This window comes from Salmo salar, chromosome ssa17, assembly GCF_905237065.1.
Source record: "Salmo salar chromosome ssa17, Ssal_v3.1, whole genome shotgun sequence".
NCBI classification, from domain to species: Eukaryota; Metazoa; Chordata; class Actinopteri; order Salmoniformes; family Salmonidae; genus Salmo; species Salmo salar.
This window is the reverse complement of record NC_059458.1, coordinates 19,445,028-19,454,663: the sequence shown is the minus strand read 5'-3', so window position 1 is coordinate 19,454,663 and position 9,636 is coordinate 19,445,028.

Sequence of the window (9,636 nt, the reverse complement as noted above, 5' to 3'; positions counted from 1 at the left end):
TTGACCAGCGCTTCATATCATACAAAACCTGACACATTAAAACATTGTCAATAATAATTTTAACAATACCTCTGTTGTGTATGGGTGGCGCACACATGCACTGAATACAACTCGCCACACATTTAATCAAGCGAGATATAAATATGTGCACCAACTGGTTTCTGTTTTTTTAAGAGGGACACCTGGGTAAACGTAAAGTTATGTAGAGAGACGGACTACATAAACTGAACAAGTTCCACAGACATGTGACTAACAGAAGTGTAATAATGTGTCCCTGAACAAAATCAAAAGTAACAGTCAGTATCTGGTGTGGCCACCAGCTGCATTAAGTACTGCAGTGCATCTCCTCCTCATGGACTGCACCAGATTTGCCAGTTCTTGCTGTGAGATGTTACCCCACTCTTCCACCAAGGCACCTGCAATTTCCCAGACATTTCTGGGGGGAATGGCCCTTGCCCTCACCCTCCGATCCAACAGGTCCCAGACCTGCTCGATTGGATTGAGATCCGGGCTCTTCGCTGGCCATGGCAGAACACTGACATTCCTGTCTTGCAGGAAATCACGCATAGAACGAGCAGTATGGCTGGTGGCATTGTCATGCTGGAGGGTCATGTCAGGATGATCCTGCAGGAAAGGTACCACATGAGGGAGCAGGATGTCTTCCCTGTAACCCTCCACCTCCAAACTGATCCCGCTCCAGAGTACAGGCCTCGGTGTAACGCTCATTCCTTCTACGATAAACACGAAACCGACCATCACCCCCGTGAGACAAAACCGCGAGTTGTCAGTGAAGAGCACTTTTTGCCAGTCCTGTCTGGTCCAGCGACGGTGGATTTGTGCCCATAGGCGACGTTGTTGCCGGGGATGTCTGGTGAGGACCTCAGCCTATTGCAGACAGTCTGAGCACTGATGGAGGGATTGTGCGTTTCTGGTGTAACTCAGGCAGTTGTTGCCATCCTGTACCTGTCCCTCATGTGTGATGTTCGGATGTACCGATCCTGTGCAGGTGTTGTTACACGTGGTCTGCCACTGCGAGGACGATCAGCTGTCCGCCCTGTCTCCCTGTAGTGCTGTCTTAGGCGTCTCACAGTACGGACGTTGCAATTTATTGCCCTGGCCACATCTGCATTCCTCATGCCTCCTTGCAGCATGCCTAAGGCACATTCACACAGATAAGCAGGGACCCTGGGCATCTTTCTTTCTTTTGGTGTTTTTCAGAGTCAGTAGAAAGGCCTCTTTAGTGTCCTAAGTTTTCATAACTGTGACCTTAATTGCCTACCGTCTGTAAACTGTTAGTATCTTAACGACCGTTCCACAGGTGCATGTTCATTAATTGTTTATGGTTCATTGAACAAGCATGGGAAACAGTGTTTAAACCCTTTACAATTAAGATCTGTGAAGTTATTTGGATTTTTACGAATTATCTTTGAAAGACAGGGTCCTGAAAAAGGGACATTTATTTTTTTTGCTGAGTTTAATTCGCTCCTTTTCCTGTCACGCCTGCTCCCGCTCTTCTTCCCTCTGGCGCTCGAGGGCGAAGGATCTGCTTCTCTTGTCCGGCGTCACTCCTTACATTTCCTGTACTTACACGCAGGTATATTCAGATCCTTCTTGAACTTGATTGATGTTTGTTGGCATGTGGACTAATATGTTGTTGAGTTGTGTTCTTACACTCGTACAGTCATGCCCTATGAGAGATGTATGACTGCGCATGTGCGAAAATAAATAAAGTGCATTTTCCCCCGTTCTGGTTAAAACACCAATGATGAACATGTGTGTTTATTCCTCCGTTAAGTAAACCGGTATTCCTGTCCTGAAGATGTCAGCACCAACAGGTTATGGGCCCAGGAGGGAACATGGAAGCCGATGGAATAGATTATATTTCGACGGAGATGAAAAAAACTACGAGTTATGGGAGACAAAGTTTTTGGGGCACTTGCGTTTGCTTGGGCTAAAGGCCGCCATATTAAGCGTGGATGAAGATGAAGAAGACGGAGAGAAAAATGAAGAAGCCTACGCCGAATTGATACAGGTTTTGGATGATAAAAGTCTTTCCCTGATAATGAGAGAAGCAGCAGATGATGGGAGAAAAGCTTTGAAGATATTGAGGGAACATTATGCAGGTAAAGGGAAGCCACGTGTGATTAGCCTCTACACTGAACTAACTTCTCTTCAGAAAGCCGCTGACGAAAGTGTTACGGACTATATCATTCGTGCTGAGACGGCTATTACAGCACTGAGAAATGCTGAAGAGACTTTAAGTGATGGGCTGTTGATTGCAATGATTCTGAAAGGTTTGCCCGAATCATTTAAGCCGTTTGCCATCCACATTACGCAGAGTGACGAGCCGACAACTTTTGGCAAGTTCAAAACCAAGTTGAGGAGCTATGAAAGCACCGAGAAGTTTAGCGCCATTTCCACTGACAACGTGATGAAGGCAAGTAACATTAAAGTTAGCTGGCCAAGAGGGAGAGATAAAGGGACCGAGATAACCTGCTTCAACTGTGGCCAGAAAGGGCACAAGGCCCGGGAATGTACCGTTACTGGAGAGCGCAAAGAACGGAGACAGTGGTGTAGTTTTTGCAAGAGCTCCACTCATACTGACGCAAATTGCAGACGAAAAAGAAGAGACAATGTGAAACAAGCAACAGATGCTGAAAGCCACACATTTGCATTCAGAATAAGTGACTGTCAGGTTAGTGGACTGAAACAGTCAGGAAGGAACTGGAACAAAATGTTGCATGATCACCTTAGTGAAAATGGTTTTACACAGAACCCAGCTGATCACTGTGTTTATAACAAACAAACTGCAACAGAAAGGATCATTTTGATAATTTGGGTCGATGATCTAATTATCGCTGCTAGTGATAGTGACTCACTCACAAGTGTAAAAGAAATGTTAAGTGAAAAATTTAAGATGAAAGATCTTGGGAGGCTTGGACATTTCCTAGGCATTGATTTTACACAAAGTGAAGGGAAAATAAGTATTGAATATTGTCCAACGGCAGACATGGCTGCAGATGTTTTGACTAAACCTGTAACGAAGTTCAAAAATGAAAACAATTATTGGGTTACATGTTTGGAATATAAACTGACATTTGTGAGATGAATAACTGTAAGCTAAATGTGTTGATAAAGTTAGGTTGAATACGACTTGTACAGTATAAGAGCAAGTGGGGATGTTGGCATGTGGACTAATATGTTGTTGAGTTGTGTTCTTACACTCGTACAGTCATGCCCTATGAGAGATGTATGACTGCGCATGTGCGAAAATAAATAAAGTGCATTTTCCCCGTTCTGGTTAAAACACCAATGATGAACATGTGTGTTTATTCCTCCGTTAAGTAAACCGGTATTCCTGTCCTGAAGATGTCAGCACCAACAATGTTGGTCCCAGAAATATATTGTCGCTTAAAAAACATGAATAACTAGGCTACTTGCCATTTCCAAGAGATTGTTAAATACATTGTAAAACTATTCGTTTTTTATTATAGTCCCAAACTCTACAAACCAGTTCTATCAGCAAGGACAGCAAGGACACATTTTGCGATGTGACGTTGAGGGGGAAACAGGCATATGAGATGTCATGCCCGGGCCCTTGGTTCCCCACACCATTATGGAAATGTATTTCTCCAATTACAGTACAGTTTCCGACATCGGCATTGTGTACCCACAGGTGAGAGAGAGAGAGACAGGCTACTGTCATATCCTGTAGTAGGCTTTAATATCCACCCCATTTCCATGGTTTGGCTGCGTCTGGTGGATTCGACTAAACAATTTGAACTTTGAAAAAATGTCAGTGCTTGGATGTGAATCTATCTACACATCTACACAACCTTTTTGTGGATATTATTCCCTCCTTTTCCTGTATTTACACGCAGGCATATTCAGATCCTTCTGGAGATTGATTGATGTTGGTGCCAGAAATGTATACGATTTTCGGTATAACCATGAACAACTAGGCTGCTTGTCGTTTTCAAGAGATTTGTTAAATATATTGTATAACTATTTGATTTTAATAACATTACCTCTTGAATAGCATAGTCAGAACTACCCAGACATTTCTGATTATTCCACATTTAGCTCTATCATCAGAGTTATACAGCAAATAACTGCATGCTTTTCATGATCAGTAAACATCAGTTGATCATGTATTTTCAGATACATGATAGTAACCTATTCATTTGACATGAGCTACCTAGCTAGCTAAGCAAACAACGTGTCATTTAGCATAGATTAGGTTTATGGAAAGAAATGTACATTGGCAGATCCGTGTCCTGGTAAAGATGTCAATCAGACCTACTGTCTTCACCACTACATTCAGAACACGGCTGCCAGGATCCTGATGAGACACTGAAAGGTGTCAATGTATTTGTTCACAAACGTTCTTTCTTCAATTGAAAAGTAACCCAAGAAGAAATCATTTAGATTTTCAAAAGTATCTGTATTCTGATTACAATATTTTTGCTAATAACATAATTTATTCCAGTCCAGGTGATATTTATGTTGGGTGGGTCTTTCCAAATCGTCTTTGACGGGAGGCTTATATTTGGTGTGGGGGTGATGTTTGCCAGGACAGCGAGCCAGGGAAGCGGGGTGGATCATAATGTGTCGGTTCCTAAATAAAACGAATCCAATCTGTAAGTGTTACAGATTGGATTGTCAAGGTTGGCTCAAGGAAGCAGGAGAGACAGAGTCAAGCGCAGGAGACAGAAAATCCGTGAATACACTTTTAATGAGCATCCACAACGTACGAACAAGCTAGGACAGGGCGCATAAAAACAAATGCTCCAAAAACCCCAGCTCAAACACTACGCAGGGACGCAGCCCACAATAACCTCTGCGGCAAAAAAAAACACAGGCAGAGGGAAACACTCGTTCCTCAAACGACATAAGTCCTGACACGGAACAATCACTCACAAAACACAAACCTACCTAGCTAGACTAAATAACCCCCCCACTAACAACTAATACAAAACAGGTGCGAGCCTAACCTAGACCTAACCAACAGAAAGTGAAACAGAGGATCGGTGGCAGCTAGTAGGCCTGCGACGACGAGGGCGAGGAGGGGCGCCACCTTCCGTCGGTGTCGTGACATGGATTCATTTCAGCTGTTATTGAGATGGTTATGCAGTTTAGACAGTTTAGTCTCATTTATCAATCTTCCCTACCTTGGCAGTCATTCTAACAGCAGATTGTGGGTGATGTGCATGATGGCATTTAGCTGTGTGTGTGTGTGTGTGTGTGTATGTGTGTGTGTGTGTGTGACGACCTTGGCCTTACTGGTGCACCATACTCACCTAATGAAAAAACACATGCATTTCACATGTGAAGTGTTCCAAAAACACGTTTTCATGTGACGTTAATGTGATAACGTGACAACATATGAAGCAACATGTGATAACATGAAACTACACAGGTGAAAACGTGATCACAAAAAACACGTGTTTTCACATGATTTGACACGTGATTTTCCAAGTGAAATCGTGTGAATTTTCTGTAAGGGTCTGCTGCTGAGAACGAGAGTACTAGTTCTGAGTTACAGAGGGTGATGGTAGCGGTGCTCCATGTAGAACCAGCTGGAGATGTTCCTGGTTTTGACCTTGGCTGGATGAACTTTCTGGATGAAAGCCTTGTCTCCTGCGGAGTGTCAGTCACTGTCTGTAGCCTTTGTGATGATTTTGTTGACATGTGTGAGATACTTATTTGATCTGTACTGTATTTAGTTTAGCAGGCTGCTACAATGGGATATTGGAATGGAATAGGCCTACCAAAAAAGTGCAAACTCTAATTTACACTAATTCAAGCACAGATTGACATATGTATTGCTAGCCTCAGTAGGCAGCCTACCAATCTGTTGGAGTTTTCATTCCACTCCTTGTCATTCTTAGCATGACACAGAGTACAATGAGTAGGATGTCAGCAAACAAGTTGTATGTTAGCGTAACAGGCTCTGGATGTTAGACTAACGTTTTACATTTTACTTTGTATTTTTGTTGTAGGTCTGCTTGATGGGAGCACATCCATAACCTGTGCATTAATCAGGTCATGGCTCCACCTGTCGATTAAAAAACATGAGCTGGCGCACACCCAGAAAAATTAATTTGTGTGGAGGTGCTTCCTACCGAAGGTTTCTATGGACGCATTGCGTTTGGGGGGAGGTATAAATGAACTCTTTGCTCGAAATGTGGTTCTCTCAGAGTTCTCAGGAACCTCAGCTGGGTTAATGGCTACATCTCCTCCTTGACTCACAGTAGGACAGGTAAGTCTATTGATTAGCGTGGTAGACCTACAGTTGAAGTCGAAAGTTTACATACATCTTAGTCAAATACATTTAAACTCAGTTTATCACAATTCCTGACATTTAATCCTAGTAAAAATTCCCTGTCTTAGGTCAGTTAGGATCACCACTATATTTTAAGAATGTGAAATGTCAGAATAAAAGCAGAGAGAAATATTTATTTCAGCTATTATTTCTTTCATCACATTCCCAGTGGGTAAAAAGTTTACATACACTCAATTAGTATTTGGTAGCATTGCCTTTAAATTGTTTAACTTGGGTCAAACATTTCAGGTGGCTTTCCACAAGCTTCCCACAATAAGTTGAGTGAATTTTGGCCCATTCCTCCTGACAGAGCTGGTAACTGAGTCAGGTTTGTAGGCCTCCTTGCTTGCAAACGCTTTTTCAGTTCTGCCCACAAATTTTCTATAGGATTGAGGTCAGGGCTTTGTGATGGCCACTCCAACACCTTGACTTTGTTGTCCTTAAAATATTTTGCCACAACTTTGGAAGTATGCTTGGGGTCATTGTCCATTTGGAAGACCCATTTGCAACCAAGCTTTAACTTCCTGACTGATGTCTTTAGATGTTGCTTCAATATATCCACATAATTTTCCTACCTCATGATGCCATCTATTCTGTGAAGTGCACCAGTCCCTCCTGCAGCAAAGCACCCCCACAACATGATGCTGCCACCCCCGTTCTTCACGGTTGGGATGGTGTTCTTCGGCTTGCAAGCCTCCCCCTTTATCCTCCAAACATAATGATGGTCATTATGGCCAAACAGTTCTATTTTTGTTTCATCAGACAAGAGGACATTTCTACAAAAAGTACGATCTTTGTCCCCATGTGCAGTTGCAAACCGTAGCCTAGCTTTTTTTATGGCGGTTTTGGAGCAGTGGCTTCTTCCTTGCTGAGCGGCTTTTCAGGTCATGTCGATATAGGACTCGTTTTACTGTGGATATAGATACTTTTGTACCTGTTTCCTCCAGCATCTTCACAAGGTCCTTTGCTGTTGTTCTGGGATTGATTTGCACTTTCACACCAAAGTACGTTCATCTCTAGGAGACAGAACGCATCTCCTTCCTGAGCGGTATGACAGATGTGTGGTCCCATGGTGTTTATACTTGCATACTATTGTTTGTACAGATGAACGTGGTACCTTCAGGTGTTTGGAAATTGCTCCCAAGGATGAACCAGACTTGTGGAGGTCTACAATTTGTTTTCTGAGGTCTTGGCTGATTTCTTTTGATTTTCCCATGATGTCAAGCAAAGAGGCACTGAGTGTGAAGGTAGGCCTTCCAATTGACTCAAATTCTGTCAATTAGCCTATCAGAAGCTTCTAAAGCCATGACATCATTTTCTGGAATTTTCTAAGCTTTTTAAAGGCACAGTCAATTTAGTGTATGTAAACTTCTGACCCACTGGAATTGTGATACAGTGAAATAATCTGTCTGTAAACAATTGTTGAAAAAATTACTCATTACTTTGTCATGCACAAAGTAGATACCCTAACCGACTTGCCAAAACTATAGTTTGTTAACATGACATTTGGGGAGTGGTTAAAAAATGAGTTTTAATGACTCCAACCTAAGTGTATGTAACTTCCGACTTCAACTGTATGTTTACATCTCACTGAGGATGACATTTCAAGTGGAGTCATAAATTTCACTCTTATCAAAGAACTCACGGTTTTATGGTTTCTTGTGCTCAGAATCCCACCAGAGGTATATTAATCCGTTGTTCTTCTCTTCCAAATCGTGTTTATACTTCTTGATTTTCCTCTCCTTCAGTTCGATTGTAATCTTAGTCTGAAGGTCAGCGCTACTCTTAATGAGATCATCCAGTTTGATAGGGTCATTAAGCTCGTCTCGTAGAGCTTGCTGTGAATTTTCAACTGAGGTAATGTCCTTTTTACATTGTTCAATGATCAGAGTCATCAGGTCCAATGAACATTTACTAAGTATTTCACACCATCATTCACAAAACTCTTTAGTTCGTTGGCCAAGTGAAGGCTCTTTTTGCCAACGTAGTCCACGTGGGATAACTCCATTTCGAACATACTCACTTAAAGTGACGATGTGCAGGTGTGTTCTAGTCTTGGAATTCTTTAAAAAGATTTTCCCAAGGGTCTTCTGGATGATCAAATAGAGACTGTTACTAAAATGCTGTCTCATTGTTGTTGGCTGTATTCAAAAAGGCTCCATCGGGTACGTTTGAATTTGGTTCAGTTCCCATGTTGGCTAGGGAGTTGATATGTTGGGGTGCTGTCAGCGAGCGATAATAGTAGATTAAAAAACATGAGCTGGCACACACACAGAAAAATGTGTTTGTGTGGAGGTGCTGACTAACCGCGAATAAACTATAAACTATTAAAATAAAGAAAGTCGCACACTCCGTCTATAAACTCCCAGTAATTTATTGGGTATTTACCAACGTTTCGACATCACTGTGCCTTCAGGGTAATGTCATGAATACTAGGGGTCAATGTTTTTAGATAGGATATCCAGTAAGCCTCCCTTTGTAGTAGTAGGATCTCGATGTTTCCTCCTCTCCTTGGTAGAGCAACATGCTCAATGCCTGTGTATTTGAGGGAGGAGATTGGATAGTCAATGTTCTTACACCTGATTGAGCTGCGGTGTTCAGCTATGCGTTGTTTTAATTGTCTTTTCGTTTGTCCTACGTAGGATTTTCCACATGAACAGGTGATGAAATAGATTACTCCCTAAGGTCTTGCATGAGATGATGCCCCTAACAGGGATTTTTCAACCTGTATGTGGGTGTCTGAAGAAGGATGTTTTTATAGTGATATTGCACTGTGCGCACGAGCCACATTTGTAGTTCCCATTTGGGATAGGTATCAAGAGTGTCTGAGTGGGCTCAGGGGGCAGGTCAGATCTCACCAAACTATCTCCAATATTGCGACCACACTTATAGACCACCAGTGGGGGTTCCTTGAAGCGGTGTGCAATTTGTTTTTGTCTGATTGCAGAATATGCCAGTGCTTTTTCAGGATTGCTTTCATTTTCTCCGAACCCTTGGTGTAATTAGTGCAAAAGACGGTTGCGTTGTTTTTCTTCTTTGGTTGACTTTTTAGTAATTCCTCTCTTGGTTTTTGCGATATTTTCATCATTGCAGCATCAATAGTTTTGTCCTTGTAGCCTCTCATTTGGAATTTATCTGTCATTTTTTTAGCATTGCAGTCAAAATCAGTCTGATGGCCACAGATTCGTTTAACCCTGCATAACTGGCAGATCATTCTTGAGGGGAAGGGGATACATACTATCCGCACATAGCAAGGTATTGCGATCTGTGGGCTTTGTGTATAAGTCTGTGTGTAATGCATCATTCTCTTT